The 17,207-nt window shown below is 42.5% G+C and overlaps 1 pseudogene; it reads right to left on the bottom strand.

Moving 5' to 3' along the window:
• LOC129133616 (transmembrane protein 161B-like) overlaps window positions 1-17,207 on the bottom strand; it is a 172,349-nt pseudogene that overhangs the window by 136,548 nt on the left and 18,594 nt on the right.

The raw sequence follows: 17,207 nt of genomic DNA, 5'->3' as shown, positions 1-17,207 counted from the left end.
CCTGGGAGCTAACTGGTCTATAGAAGAAGCTTTAGAAAGATTGGCAAATGTACCTTTAGGAAGTCAGGCAATGTTAGTAGATGCTATTAAGGAGTTAGGAGCAGGATTACAAAAACAGGCAGAAACATCACAAAGTCAGGTGTTAGCCGCACTCGCACCCCTCCAGGCAGCGGCAATAAATACTCCACGGGCTCCATCTGCTGGCTGATTCAAATGCTACCGGTGTGGAGGTATAGGGCACACGCGACGGGCTTGTCCAGCAGTCAGCGTCTGGTCCCAAAATTGTCGCTTGGATACCCACAACACCGGAGCCTGCAGGCGCCATCCGGGAAACAGGAGAGCCAGCGCATCCACCAGCCGCCGCGCTCAGACACAAGTAGCAGCTGTCACCGCTTCAGCTCAACTTCCCTTCAACCAGCCACCACCGGGAGCCTCGGATTGGATGTGGCAGCCGCAACAACAGTAACCCTGATGACCACCCAACCAGAAAAAGTTCCAACTGGAATAAAGGGACCACTCATTATTGATGGATTACCTATGGGGGCTTTACTTTTGGGTCATTCCTCAGCTACCATGATGGGATTATTTGTTTTACCTGGAGTAATAGACGCTGATTTTACGGGGGAAATTTGTGTTATGGTGCATACTCTTTTTCCACCTATACAAATCGAAAAAGAACAAAGGATAGCTCAATTGATTCCTTTGGAACAGTTGGCTAAAACTTTACCCCCTCGTCAAACACAGTCAAGAGGAGAGCGTGGATTTGGTTCCACTGGAGGACTTACTCTTTTAACAATGTACCTGAATGAGCGACCAAAGCGCACTGTAATTTTGGATTATCAGGGTGAAAGGCAATCCTTGGAAGGACTATTGGATACTGGCGCAGACTCCAGCATTGTTAGTCTGGACTTTTGGCCCCACAACTGGCCATTACAGTCAACCACAGTGCCACTTACTGGGGTTGGAGGTCTAACACTTGCAAAAAAATCACCCATGCTATCTGTGACTATTGATGGCAAAACTGTGTGGAGTGTTTTCTCAATTGTAACTTTGCCTCCTACTGTACAGTGCCTCATTGGTCGGGACATTTTGGCTCAAATAGGGGTGGTACTGACAAATGAGCACCCTTTGGGCTAATGGCCATTGCATGGACTTTCCCAATCCCATTAACCTGGACCACGGATGTTCCAGTATGGGTTAAGCAGTGGCCATTAAAAAGGGAGAGTCTGGAACAAGTTCACATACTGGTACGTGAACAATATAAACAAGGACATTTACAGTTGTCAACAAGCCCATGGAATACCCCTATCTTTGTTGTCAAAAAGAAGTCAGGGAAGTATCGCTTGATACATGATTTGCGGGCTGTAAACGAACAAATGGAGCCTATGGGAGCCTTACAACCAGGATTACCTAACCCGGCTATGTTGCCAAGGGACTGGCCACTTTTGATTATTGATCTGAAGGACTGCTTCTTTACTATTGCTCTACACCCTCGAGACACTCGGAGATTTGCATTTACTCTGGCAGCTCTAAACAGGGAAGAGCCGGACAAAAGATTTGAATGGGTTTCTCTTCCTCAGGGCGTGCGCAACAGCACCACCTAGTGTCAACTGTATGTTGACAATGCTTTACAAACTTTACAGCATGCCTGGCCTGACACAATCATCTGTCATTATATGATTGATATTTTATTTGCGCAGCCACAACCTTTTACAGGTCAACAAGTTCAAGCAATATATGATGCCTTGAAGCTTTATGGACTGACTGTAGCTCCTGAGAAAATTCAATTATCTGCACCTTGGAGATATCTGGGGTGGATACTTACTGATCAAGTTGTTACCCCTCAGAAATTGCAATTAAACATTAAATTATATACATTGCATGATGCTCAAAAGTTTCTTGGTGATCTGCAATGGCTGCACCCGATTGTTGGTATCCCTAATGAACTGTTAGATGAACTGCGACCTTTACTAAAGGGAACTGATCCGGCACAGCCTGTTCATGTAACCTCTGAACAGGTTGCGACACTGCAACAGATACTGGACTGTGTGACACAAGGCAGTGTTCGGAGACGCGATCTTGATCTTCCTATACAGCTGACAGTTTGGTGTGGAGCTAAGTTTTTACTGGGTGCGCTCAGCAAAACAGAAAAACGGGGGAGATATGGGCCTTGGAATGGATATCTCCTCCACTTCAACAGCATAAAACACTTCTTCAAAAAATTGAAATTTTGGCTGACTTGCTCAAAAAGGGTCGTGAATGGGCGTTACAGATTACGGGAAAGGAACCTGATCAGATACAGATACCAATGAAGAAGGATACATTGACCTGGTACCTGACAAACTGTATGGAATTACAAGAGGCTCTATTGGGTCCCGGTAGTGTGATTGCCACTGATGATATTCTCAATATACCATTGAATTGGATAGGACAGTGGGGTTGGATTCAATGCCCAAAAAGATCACAGAAGCCCCTGTTGGATGCTATAACAGTTTATACGGATGCAGGAAGGAAATCCAAAACTGCTGCAGTAACTTGGCAGGAAGAGGGACAATGGCACCATTAAATACTCCAGGCTTCTGAGTTAGATACTTTACAAATGATGGAGTTATTGGCTGTTGTATGGGCCATGATGCATTTCTTTGGACCTCTCAACATTGTGACAGATTCTTTGTATGTTGCAGGAGTGTGTGAGCGAATAGAGGATGCCTCTATAAAAGAGGTTCAAAACAGGAGGTTGCATGAACTGTTCATACAGTTGCAGAGAGCAATTAAGCTAAGAAAGCATTCTTTTTGTGTTATCCATATCAGAAGTCACAAATGGGATATTGGTCTGGGAGAGGGTAACATGCGAGCAGATAAGCTAGTCTCAATCACACAAGCAACTCCAATTCCCAAGCAAACCATAGCCAGAGAGGCACACTCCATGCTCCACCAGAATGCAAAAGGCCTCCATAGAGAATTTCAGATATCTATGGAGGAGGCACGGGCAATAGTCAAAGCCTGTCCTATATGTAGTCATCATAATGGAAGCTGTGGACTAGGTCTGGGAGTTAACCCAAGAGGGCTGAGCACAAATGAGACCTGGCAAATGGATGTCACACATGTTGCTGAGTTTGGGAGGTTGAAGTACGTGCATGTTGCCATAGACAGAGTCATTTTATATGGGCCACAGCACAGACTGGTGAGAAAGCAGGGCAGGTGGAGAGACATCTCAGTAGTTGTTTTGCAGTAATGGGAGTGCCACAGCACATCAAGACAGATAATGGGCCTGCTTACTGTAGCAAAAGAATAAAGCAATTCATGCAAATGTGGGGGATAGAACACGTGACAGGCATCCCTAATTCTCCTACAGGGCAAGCGATCGTAGAGAAAGCAAATGGTACCTTGAAAACATATCTGAGTAAATACACAGATATCAGAGAGCCACAAGAAAGATTGTTAAAGTGTTTATTTGTTTTGAACCACTTGTGTGTTTTCGGGGAAAATAAAGTTCCTGCTGTGATTCGTCATTATGTACAGGAAAAGGATGGTGTGAAGCAAGATGTATGGGTAAGATACAGGGATCCTAAGACCGGACAATGGCAAGGTCCTGCTAAGGTGTTATATTGGGGCCGCGGATATCTTTGTGTTTCTACCCCTACAGGATCTCTGTGGGTACCTGCTAAGTGGACCCGAGCAGCTGTGTTTGATGGAACACCTCAATCAACTGAGCGAAGAGGATCGTCAGCGAGTGGAGACAAGGCTGTTGATCATCCTTCGACCAATACTTCTTAAACTGAAAGGACAGTGTAGTTTTGCCATCGATCAAGCAGTTGATCGGTGCAAATCTGTTGATAATATATTAAGCTTGCATTTAATGCTTTTTGATTTTGAATTTAAAGGGCCTAAGAATTTAGCTTGTATTAGCTGTCAAGATAGACATTGTGCTGCTTGGATACTGCTGTTTTGCGGAGGTTGTCAGGAAACTAAGTGGGTACATCAATCCCAATTACCTGAATTGTGGTGTAGGAGCTGTGGTTTCTATTGGCATTTAGACTCCTGGCAGAGAGAACTTAAATCATGTACAGGGCTACCTGGCCGCCAAGGGTTACAGTTGTACGAATCACCAGAACAGAAAATCCTTGCATGGTTTAGGTGGGAAATTCAGCATTTAATTAAACGTGCTTTAGGTCAATCTAAGTCATGTGTTTTACAATATAAGTGTGGTAGGGGTGTTCCACTGTCACAGTCAAGTGTGATAGGTCCTATTTCAGAAGATCAGGATCCCAACCAAGTGTGGAGGGATTGTTTGAAGGACCTAAAGAAGCTAAATCTGGGAAAAAAGAGATATTCTTAAAGGTTTGTGACAAGCATGTTTGTTTCTGAAATGTCTGGATGGTTCAAAGTAATGCCTGGAAAGATCAGAGTGATGTGGAGACCTTATGCTATTATTTTATTAATTTTTGCTCTTTTTGTGGATAGTGCAGACCATCAAGCATGGGCCCCACTTCAACCCAAGACTAACATATGGGTCACCCTGGCAAAGTTAACTAAACAGGAGGCTATTTGCCTGTCATTGTCTTCTCCTGGCAATCCATTTACAACCTGTTTGGTTGGATTATCAGCAGATCCCTGGCCGTGCCCTTCACATATACCAACTTGTAAGGTCAGCAATGCTAGGACAAGTGTGGATAATTGGGATCAGTGGGTTTCTCACTTTCCTATAGCACCGCAAGAACCCCAAGAGTTGGAGCTGTTAGGGTCAGTGATGGCAGATGCATGTATTCATTTTAACTATAGAAGCCTGCTGTGAGTCAAGAACCATTCTAATGTTGTAACTTCCAGCATGGCTGTCTACCGTAATGCATCGGCCTGGTGCAATTATACAACAAAGAGAGTGTCAGTCTCATCAAATGACCCTATTCAATTGCCAGCAGGAAACTTCCTGATATGTGGAGACCGTGCTTGGGCCGGTATCCCATCAATGCTGCACGGGGGACCATGTACACTTGGACGGCTGTCTCTACTTACACCCAACATGTCCATGATACTTAACATGAGCCGCCGCCATCGTAGAAGCAAACGAATGGCTCATGCATTTGCTGCAGACTGCCGGGATGATGTAAAGTTTTGGTCCCCAGAGACCATAGTTGCAGCATCTTTCTTAACTCCAGGGGTATCAGCAGCAGGTGCTCATGCTATTTTAAACAAGTTAGGATGTTGGCTTGCTAAACAAACAAATGCAACTTCTTTGGCAATTTCTAGTCTTTCGCTTGATGTTGATTCTATTCGCCATGCGACACTTCAAAATAGAGCTGCAATTGATTTTCTCTTACTCGCACAAGGCCATGGTTGTGAAGAATTTGAGGGCATGTGTTGCATGAATCTTTCTGATCATGCACAGTCTGTTCACTCACAGCTCTCTGAGTTGCGGAGGTTTACTGGGAACTTACAGGTGGAATCAGGCCTTGGTATTGATGGATGGCTCAAATCTTTAAGCTTAGGATCATGGTTACGCTCTATTGTTAAGGTTGGCATTATAGTAGCCATTGTAGCTTTGTTGTTAGTATTAATTTTACCGTGGTTTTGTATATGCTTACAGAATATGGTGCAAAAGATGATATCTACCACATTCAATCAGACCATGCTTGTTCAACAGAAAAACGGGGAAATGTGGAGAACTTTGTGGATAATTGGCTAGCTGAGAAAGGTCACTTTGATATGATACCGTTGGATAAGTTTCAAGGAGACAAGCTGGGGATTAAGTAGTCAGTGTCCAATCACTGACAAGAGTCATGGTGACCTTGCTGCAACATGAAGATGGGGGAGAGAATCTTTTGCCAGAAAAATGAAGATAGCCTTGGTAGAAAAGCCACAGGAATGTAAATGTAGAAACAAAATAATCATTAGAGCATAGAAGTAGGTGTGGTTGATTTATGTGTGCTTTAACCAATAATGAGCTCAGCTTTGTAATATGTATAAGCTTCATTAACACCAATATAAATATGTGTGAGCGATTAATAAACTTTAGGATTTGCTGTTGACTCATATTGAGTGCTGTTTTTCCTCCGCTGACCCGACAGGTGGGAACTTTTGGGCCGAAGGTTATGAGGGACCTGCACACCAGGCTATTGTTCCCGGGTAGGTGGGAACTTTTGGGCCGAAGAGAGTGTGTGACCTGCAAACCAAGCTAGTGTTCCCCGGGTGTGTGAGGGGGCCGTAGCTGAAGAGCGTGTGTGACACGCAGGCAGCCTCACAGGTGAACAGGCACCGGAGGCAGCCAGTGTCAGGGCCTTTCCAGGAGGCCCAGAGATACTGAGACCTAGAGGCCAACCCCAAGGCGAGGGGGGCCACAGGGACCCGTGATTTTCTGGCAACAGGGATCCACTTTGTGTCTTGAGGGTGTGAAGGAATGTGTGAAAGTGAATGAGAAATAAAAGTGAGTGAATGTAGACAAATGAAAGTATAGGTAATGTGGATTGTGCATTTCAAGCCTTACCATATCTCCTTGGAGGGAAGTGTATTGTATTGAAAAGCAGTGTGAGAAAAAGGTTGTTTTTTTTTTTTTTTTTGAGTGTAAGTAGTTGAAAGAAAGTGGTATTTAAGTTGTTAATAAAAAGTGGAAAACAGAAGCAGGGGAAAAATAGATAGAATATTGAGAAATGGGGCAGAAATCCAGTAAGGTGGATACGGGAAAGAAAAGTGGGAAAAAATTACCAACAGAAATACCCCAAGATAGCCCTTTGGGAGTTATGTTAGCAAACAGAAATACAACTCCTTGCAGAATACAGGGTATGTAGATGTTGATGAGAAAAAACATGCAAACTTGTGAATTACATACTCTAAAAAGAGCATTAGAATATTTAACACAAAAGAAAGGAGTTATATATTGATTCAAGGTATGCCTTTAGAGTAGCACATACCTTAAGGAAAATTTTAAAAGGGAGATTACTTAATTCAAGAGGAAAAGGATTAGTACATGAGAAACTTATCTTAGAGGTTTTAGAGGCATTAAAATTACCTAAGAGAGATAGCTACAGTACATATTAAGGGACACCAAAAGGTAAAGACCCCAGAAATAAGGGGAAATAATTTGGCAGTTCAAGAAGCTAAAGACATAGCAGAAAATGGAGCTGAAAGAGTTATATAATAACTCCAAATGAGGAAAAATTGGAAATTCCAAAGTTTAGGGAAGCAAAAAAGGGGAATTAAAACAAGACAGGTGGTGAACAAGATAAATCGGGGAAATAGAAACCTCTTGATGAAAGACAATTAGATAATAAAATGCTTACTAGGGAATAGCAGAGGACATGTATCAAAAAGCCCAGTGGGATACTCGGGCTTTGTGTGATCGTTTTTTTTTTTTTTTAAGGAACTATGGGTGCATTGAGATTTTTGGAGTAGAAAAGCAAGTAACTGAAAGATGTATAATTTGCCAAAAGATAAATAAAAAAGTGATGAGAAAAACAACATGAGGTCGTGAGTTAGCTCGTCGACCATTTCAAAGTAACCAAGCAGAAGTTTGGATTTGTTAAGCTCTGGATTTATTTGTAAAAACCGTTTAATACAGAAGAAAAAGAGTACACCACATGCTGGGGAGGGGGGAGGTTGTAAGAAAATAACATTTTTGAAAAGCAATAACAGAAAAAAAAAAAACAAAAAAACAGGGAAAGTATAAAGCTAGGAACAAAAATATTACCTCATCCATTCCCGTCTGTTCCCCCACTCGTTCGCAGCTGCACCACCCCCCCAGCCCCTGTGCCGGCTCCGGCACAGTCCGTCTGTCCCAGTCCGTCTGTCCCAGTCCGGCCGCCTGGCCCGCGGCCGCTCCGCTGGCCGTGCCGGGGGGGTGGGGGTCTGTCCTACCGTGTGCACCGTGATTACCGCGCTGACCGCACCGAGGGGGGGTCCCGTCTGTCCCATCCCCGGCTGCCCTGACTCTGGTCGGCTCCCGCCGCTGCAGCCGGGGTCAGTCGCCGGCTTTGTCTCTGCCGGATCAGCCACGTGGGGGCTATCCACGCTCCAGTTCGGTCTGCACCGGAACAGCCCCTCGGGCGATCCCGGCTGCAGACCCCGCCTTTGGAGGACCCAGACCCTGAGCTGTGCCGAGTCCCCCGTCCTGCCCTGAGCTCCGTTCCCTTGGTAACCACAGCTCCGGCTGGTCAGGAGGACTCTCTAAAGGAATCACCTTATCGAAACACTAAAAGTTCAGTTAAAAGAAAGCCCTCTCCTGATTCTTCCTAAAAATATGGGAGAAAGGCTATAGAAGATAAAAAAACCAAAAAGAATGGGATAAAGGGATTAGTCTATTTCCATTAAGAGAGGTTCTCATAGGAAGGGACGGACCAGAGTTTGTAAACGCTCCTTTGACTTCGTCTGAGGTCTGAAATTTTAAGAAATAAATAAAAGGGTTATTTAGAGGATTCCATAGGCATAGCTGAACAATTAGACCAATCTTTAGGTCCAAACATTTATACTTGAGAAGAGATACGGTCTGTAATGAAAATAATATTTTTCTCAAGAAGAAAGGTAATTACTCAGAGCAACTGAAATAAAAGCTTAGGAAAAAGATAATCCACGGGGACCCCCAGAGAAGACAAAATGTCAACTGTACCTCCTAAATAAAGTTAAAATATTGAGGAGGGGAGTAAACACATTGTGAAAAATGCATGTATTTTATGATTGGCTTTTCGCAAATATTAAAATGAATATTATATGTGTTGTGTTAGAAAGTAATGCTGTATTAGTTTTCTTAAGTACTGTGTTAAATATAGTTTTAGGTCATAAAAATTGTTAAAATAGAAACGATGCTATGTAGGATACTTTTCTAAAAAGAAAGGACTCGTAGCAAGATAGCAGCCACAGGACACCTAAATCTTTCAGAGAAAAAGAATTTATGGCCCTCTTATCAGAAGAAACGAACATCTTCCCGCCTCAAAGGCGCTGTTAGGATTTGGAGGAAGAAGTTGACGATGACCAGACAGAATCCTGTATTTGAATGGAATTTATGCATCATGTATGAAGTGTGTGAATATGCAACGGGCTATTGTTTTTAAGGGTTAATCCTTTGTTAATGGGTGTCCTTTTTTGGGCTCGTGCTGCCCAGAAAAAGGTACCTGGACGTCTGTAACTCTTTGTCTTTATTGTCTCATATTGTCCTAATTCAGTTTGTCCAAATAATTATTACTCTAATTGTATTACTATTTTTATAACCATTTTATTACTAATAAACTTTTAAAATTTTGAAAACAAGTGATTGGCATTTTTAACACACATGAATAATTCTCATAATTACATAACCAAGGGAATAAATTAGACAACATATCAAAGGCAAAATGCAAAAACAAAAGGTTTTTGAGGGACAGCGTTTAGAGGAGAAAGAAGAAACTCCAACTAAATAGATAAACAAACTTAAGAGAAATAGGAAAATAGTCCTAAGTAAGTGGAAGGTCTGAAAATCTTTAAAGAGATGGGCACATAGGAGGAATAGGGAGGTCATAAGCTCTAATTTTTTTGGGGGGGACAAATACCATCTGGAGCCTGTGATAACTTTAAAAGTGGGTCCCCAAGAAGAAGAATTAGAATTTGTAATAGACACAGGGGCAGAGAGAACCTGCCTGTTATATGTTCCAAAAGTTATAGTGTGAGCAAACATATAGTGAAAGTAACAGAGGCAAAAAGAGAAAGTTTTACATTTCTGGTCATTAAAGATGTGGTAATTGAGAGAAGTAACTAGAATTTGGATGGGAGATGTCTTATTGGTCCCAGGGGCAGGTAGCAATTTATTGGGAAGAGTCTTACAAGTGCAATTAAGAATAGGAGTTATATCAGAAAACGGGAAAATGACAGCTAGGGTTTTAAAATTAGGCCAAGAAGATGAAGAAAAAAAAATCAACAAAGAAGTTTGGGCTGGAGAAGGAAATAGGAGAGGATTAAATATCAACCCCCTAAGGGTTACAATTGAGAGAGAAGATTGTCCCATACGTGTACGTCAGTATCCTGTATCTTTAGAAGGACAGGAAGGTTTGAAGCCAGTAATAGAAGGACTAATAAAGGATGGGGCATTAGAACCTTGTATGTCTCCTCATAATATCCCTATTCCCCCAGTAAAGTCTGATGGGAGTTATAGACTAATACAAGATTTAAGGGAGGTTAATAAAAGAACTCAGACTCACTACCCAGTGGTAAAATATCTTAGACACTTAATAAATAAAAGTAGCTGGAAACCCAACCATGAGAAAATTGCAAGAATTTTATTCCTTCTCCCTCCCTCTTCAAAGAGGGAGATCAGAAAATTACCTAGATTATTGAAATATTATAGATTATAGATTGAGGGGTACACACAGGTAGCAAAATTTGTGTATGAAAAAAAATTGACAGAAGGAGATGATATAAAACAGACCAAAGAAGATATTGTTAAATTAAAATAGTTAAGTTAAAACTAGCCTAAGTACTAACTTTAAGCTTACCCTTGTTTGAAAAATCCTTTATCATTTATACATAAATACAGAAAATGGAGTAGCTCATAAAATTTTAATTCAGGAGTGAAGAAGAGTAAAAAATATCTAGTAGCTTATATATCAAAAGATGTTAGACCCAGTAAGCCACAGCTAGCCAGTATGTATTTAAGTTATAATAGCTACTGCAGTCCTAGTAAAAGAAAGTTCTAAGCTTACTTTTAGAAATAAATTAGTTAAGTTCACCTCGTACCGTCTGAGGTGTGTTGAATCAAAAAAAAAACCCAAAAACCAACAAAAAAAAAAAACAGGTAAGAAGGAAAGAAAGAGAGAAGTTGAAGTAGGGAGGTGGTTAGCAAACTCTGAGATGTTGGAATGTGGAGTGATCACGTCTTGGTGCTAGAAGAGAGCAGGAGTGTGAATGCGGGATTTTTGCATGAAAGGCAGGGAAGTGTCTTAACACATGGTTGTTAGGAGGTTATTCAATGCCAAACTGGGGTCCAGAAAGGGTTTAGCAGGACGGACCCTCCTTGAAGAGAAAAGAGGATAAGTTGACTAGAGAAAGAAAAAGAATGTCAGGAGCACCTGGGGACGCCAAGTTTGGGGTTGTCAAGGTTGGGAGATGTCTGACTGCTCCCTACGAGGAGCGGGGTCTCGGGGGCTGCGGCGGGGACCGATCCATGGAGGTGACCCGGCAGCAGTGCTGGCAGCAGAGGACACAGGTTTGCCGGCCAGGAGCGGGCTGGCTCCGTGGCGGAACTGCCGGGGTGGCTCCCAGACTGCCGGGGTCCCGAGTCGAGGATGGCAGAGTCGGCCCCGGTAAGTAGGCCGAGAGAGAGAGAGAAGGAAAGAGAAAGAGAGAGAAGAAGAGAGAGAGAGAGGGCCAAAGAGACCCAAGGCTGCCCCCAGGGTCCCCATGCCCGTGGCTGTTCTCCCCTGCTCCGGCCCTGCAGAGAAGTGGCAGCACCGGGGGAAGGGCGGAAGAACAGCATTGACAGCAAGGCCGTGAAGAGAGGGGGAGGGGGCTAGCACTAAAAGATAAAATCAAAGCAGAGATTGATGACTCTCCAAACCTCACAAAGTGGTTTGTTTTTCTTAAGTAAGTGGTTTTTTTCTTTTGTGTGTTTTGTTTGCTGTTAAAAAGAAGTTGGTTTTTTTTTTTTTTCCTGAAGAATGGGTTTGTAAGGCTAAAACAATTAAATGCTGCCCAAAAAGTAAAAAGCAATAGATGTGATACATCTCGTGTTGAAATTGGTCAGGCTTTTTCTTATTTAACTAACTGTAACTCACAGAAAGAAGAATTTGCCTCTGCAGCTATTAGCACAGCTGGATAGAAGGAGAAGAGGCTGCTGTGGAGAAAGCTTTTAGCTAAACCCAGAAAGTTTAGAAGAAAAGCGAATGGTAGAAGTTAATGCAGTATTGTCTTTCTTTTATTACTATGCTATTAAGAAGTCCTTTCCAGGTACTACTGAAGCAACAATCAGAATCACGGAAAGAGGGTGAATTAATGCCAACAGAATCAAAAGACTTGTGAAGAAACCTGAAGAATGGACTATCACATTTAAACCGGCTGATACCGAACTGACTTTCCAATGGGGACTGAGTGGTAATAGTTTAGAAAAACCCAAATGATCCAAGAAATGTACAAAGAATAACACTGAATTAAGAAGTAAGACAATGCTTATATCACTGGTTTTAAGCACTACCTGAATAAAACATCTCCTTTGGGAAGGAATACTTCAGATAAAAAGATCAAGACTGTTTTTGTATTCTGACCTTAGCCTGTGAATTGTACAGGGGAGAAGGGGAATTACTATTTCCATTAGTAAACTTTATTTGATTCATTCCAATACTGGACATTCTAGCTGGGTTATAAGTAAATGCTTGAATTGTAGGAATAATTAGTATTGTGGTTCACATAATTTATGCTCTTATTTCAAAAAGTGTTAAAGTAATAACTTTGTTTTGTGGATGGGAATTATTAGTGCCTGTTGAATGAGAGATACCTGAGGAACGGTAAGAGACCACAGTTAAAGGGTGTCAAAAACAATTTGCCTAGAAAATAGTTAAGAGAAAGTGACAAGGAAATAGAGGGCAAGACCAGATTGACCTCTGTATTTTGCCACCGAGAAGATCAAATATACCTGCTGTGGGTTGCAACCTCACAGGCATGGGAGGTGGGAGTATAAGCCATACTGGACCTCTGTTATTCCTGTTTCTGGCGCTCATTTGCTGTCTTTTCCCTTTTGGGATACCAGCAAGATTGTGTCACAAATGCTACAGAAAGCATCACATGGAAAGAAACCAAAGTTCCTCTTTTATTACACACACCTTTGTCAACAGCCACTGTTATAACCCATCCAAATTAAGAACCTGTAGGCAAAAAGGAGAAAATTATTGGATTACAAGAAACTTAGGAAAAAGTGGTAATAGATTTAGAATTGAATGTCCAAAAAGAGAGAGATGGATTTGTTTTACATTTAATCTTGAAGAGACAGTTCAAGATTTGGTAAAAAAACAAATAGTAAACAAATAGGGAAAACCAGCACAGCAATTTAACTCTGTATTGACCCCACAGTGATTGGACACTGGTTGCATAATCCCCAGCTTGTTTCCCCTATCCTTATCCAACGGTATCACATCGAAGTGGCCTTTCCCAGCTAGCCAATTATCCACAAAGCTCTCCACATTTCCCCCGTTTTTCTGTTGAACAAGCACGGTTTGATTAAATGTGGTAGATATCATCTTTTGCACCATATTCTGTAAGCATATACAAAAACATGGCAAAATTAATACTAACAACAAAGCTGCAATAGCTACTACAATGTCAACCTTAATAATAGAGCGTAACCATGATCCTAAGCTTAAAGATTTGAGCCATCCATCAATACCAAGGCCTGATTCTACCTGTAAGTTCCCAGTTAACCTCCGCAACTCAGAGAGCTATGAGTTAACAGACTGTGCATGATCAGAAAGATTCATGCAACACATGCCCTCAAATTCTTCACAGCCATGGCCTTGTGCAAGTAAGAGAAAATCAATTGCAGCTCTATTTTGAAGTGTCGCATGGCGAATAGAATCAACATCAAGCGAAAGACTAGAAATTGCCAAAGAAGTTGCATTTGTTTGTTTAGCAAGCCAACACCCTAACCTATTAAAAATAGCATGAGCACGTGCTGCTGATACCCCTGGAGCTAAGAAAGATGCTGCAACTATGGCCGCTGGGGACCAAAACTTTACATCATCCCGGCAGTCTGCAGCAAATGCATGAGCCATTCGTTTACTTCTACGATGGCGGCGGCTCGTGTTAAGTATCATGGACATGTTGGGTGTAAGTAGAGACAGCCGTCCAAGTGTACATGGTCCCCCATGCAGCATTGATGGGATACCGGCCCAAGCACGGTCTCCACATATCAGGAAGTATCCTGCTGGCAATTGAATAGGGTCATTTGATGAGACTGACACTCTCTTTGTTGTATAATTGCATTACGGTAGACAGCCATGCTGGAAGTTACAACATTAGAATGGTTCTTGACTGACAGCAGGCTTCTATAGTAAAAATGAATACATGCATCTGCCATCACTGACCCTAACAGCTCCAACTCTTGGGGTTCCTGTGGTGCCACAGGAAAGTGAGAAATCCACTGATCCCAATTATCCACACTTGTCCTAGCATTGCTGACCTTACAAGTTGGTACATGTGAAGGGCATGGCCAGGGATATGCTGGTAATCCAACCAAACAGGTTGTGAATGGATTGCCAGGAGAAGATAATGACAGGCAAATAGTCCCCTGTTTAGTCAAGTTTGCCAGGGTGACCCATATGTTAGTCTTGGGCTGAGGTGGGGTCCATGCCTGATGGTCTACACTGTCCACCAAAGAAGCAAAAATTAATAAAGCAATAGCATAAATTTTCCATCTCACCCTGATCTCTCCAGGCACTTTTTTGAACCACCCGGCCATCATGTCTGTCACAAACTTTTAAGAATATCTCTTCTTTCTCAGATTTAGGTTCTTTAGGTTCTTCAAACAATCCTCCCACACTTGGTTGGGATCCTGACCTCCCGAAATAGGACCTATCACACTCGACTGTGACAGAGGAATATTTCTACCACACTTAGTCTGCAAAATACACGACTGAGATAGCCCCAAAACACGTTTGACTAAATGTTGTATTTCCCATCTAAACCATGCAAGGATTTTCTGTTCTGGGGATTCAGACAACTGTAACGCTTGGAAACCAGGTAGTCCTGTAAACGATTTAAGATCTCTCTGCCAAGAGTCAAACCGCCAATAGAAACTACACTTTTCACACCACAATTCAGCTAATCGAGATTGATGTACCCACTTAGTTTCCTGACAACCTCCACAAAAAAGCAGTATCCATGCAGCACAACGTCTATCTTGCCACTTAACACAAGCTAAATCCCTAGGCCCTTCAGATTCAAAATCAGAAAACATTGAATGCAAGCTTAATATATTATCAAGAGATCTGCACCGATCAACTGCTCGATCGATGGCAGCATCACCCTGTCCTTTCAGTTTAAGAAGTATCGGTCGAAGGATGATCAACAGCTTCGTCTCCACTCGCTGACGATCCTCTTCGCTCAGCTGATCGAAGGTCTTCCATCAAACACAGCTGCTCGGGTCCACTTAGCAGGTACCCACAGAGATCCTGTAGGGGTAGAAACACAAAGATATCCGCGGCCCCAATATAACACCTTAGCAGGACCTTGCCATTGTCATGTTTTAGGATCTCTGTATCTCACCCATACATCTTTCTTTACACCATCTGTTTCTCGTACGTAGTGACGAATCACAGCAGGAACCTTATTTTCCCCAAAAACACACAAGTGGTTCAAAACAAACAAACACTTTAACAATCTTTCTTGTGGCTCTCTGGTATCCATATATTTACTCAAATATCTTTTCAAGGTGCCATTTGCTCTCTCTACAATCGCTTGCCCTGTAGGAGAATTAGGGATGCCTGTTACATGTTCTATCCCCCACATCTGCAGGAATTGCTTTATTCTTTTGCTACAGTAAGCAGGCCCATTATCTGTTTTGATGCGCTGTGGCATTCCCATTACTGCAAAACAACTACTGAGATGTCTCTCCACCTGCCCTGCTTTCTCACCAGTCTGTGCTGTGGCCCATATAAAATGACTCTGTCTATGGCAACATGCACGTACTTCAACCTCCCAAACTCAGCAACATGTGTGACATCCATTTGCCAGGTCTCATTTGTGCTCAGCCCTCTTGGGTTAACTCCCAGACCTAGTCCACAGCCCCCATTATGATGACTACATATAGGACAGGCTTTGACTATTGCCTGTGCCTCCTCCATAGATATCTGAAATTCTCTATGAAGGCCTTTTGCATTCTGGTGGAGCATGGAGTGTGCCTCTCTGGCTATAGTTTGTTTGGGAATCGGAGTTGCTTGTGTGATTGAGACTAGCTTATCTGCTCGCATGTTACCCTCTCCCAGACCAATACCCCATTTGTGACTTCTGATATGGATAACACAAAAAGAATGCTTTCTTAGCCTAATTGCTCTCTGCAGCTGCATAAACAGTTCATGTAACCTCCTGTTTTGAACCTCTTTTATAGAGGCATCCTCTATTCGCTCACACACTCCTGCAACATACAAAGAATCTGTTACAATGTTAAGAGGTCCAGAGAAATGCATCATGGCCCATACAACCGCCAATAGCTCCATCGTTTGCAAAGTGTCCAACTCAGTAGCTTGGAGTATATGATGATGCCATTGTCCCACTTCTTGCCAGGTCACTGCAGCAGTTTTGGATTTCCTTCCTGCATCTGTGTAAGCAGGTATAGCATCCGATAAGGGCTTTAGTGATCTTTTTGGGCATTGAATCCAACCCCACTGCCCTATCCAATTCAACGGTATATTGGGAATATCATCAGTGGCAGTCACACTACCGGCTCCCAATAGGGCCTCTTGTAACTCCATACTGTTTGTCAGGTACCAGGTCAATGTATCTTTCTTCATTGGTATCTGTATCTGATCAGGTTCCTTTCCCGTAATCTGTACCGCCCGTTCACAACCCTTTTTGAGCAAATCAGCTAAAATTTCAATTTTTTGAAGAAGTGTTTTATGTTGTTGAAGTGGAGGAGATATCCATTCCAAGGCCCATATCTCCCCCGTTTTTCTGTTATGCTGAGTAAGTGCACCCAGTAAAAATTTTGTTCCACACCAAACTGTCAGCTGTATGGGAAGATCAAGATCACGTCTCCGAACACTGCCTTGTGTGACACAGTCCAATATCTGTTGCAGTGTCGCAACCTGTTCAGGGGCTATACGAACAGGCCGAGCCGGATCAGTTCCCTTTAACAAAAGTCGAAGTTCATCTAACAGTTCATTAGGGATACCAACAATGGGGCGTAGCCACTGTAGGTCCCCCAGTAATTTCTGAACATCATGCAATGTATGTAATTTAATGTTTAATTGCAATTTCTGAGGGGTAACAATTTGATCAATAAGTGTCCACCCCAGATATTTCCAAGGTGCAGATAATTGAATTTTCTCAGAAGCTACAGTCAGTCCATAAAGCTTCAAAGCATCATATATTGCCTGAATTTGTTGACCTGTAAAAGGTTCTGGTTGTGCAAATAAAATATCATCCATGTAATGGTAAATGATTGTGTCAGGCCAGGCATGCTGTAAGGGTTGTAAAGCAGTGTCAACATAGAGTTGACACAAGGTGGAGCTGTTGCGCATCCCCTGGGGAAGAGAAACCCATTCAAA

The sequence above is a fragment of the Agelaius phoeniceus genome, chromosome W (assembly GCF_051311805.1).
Source record: "Agelaius phoeniceus isolate bAgePho1 chromosome W, bAgePho1.hap1, whole genome shotgun sequence".
Classification (NCBI taxonomy): Eukaryota; Metazoa; Chordata; class Aves; order Passeriformes; family Icteridae; genus Agelaius; species Agelaius phoeniceus.
This window is presented reverse-complemented; position numbering and strand designations above follow the sequence as displayed.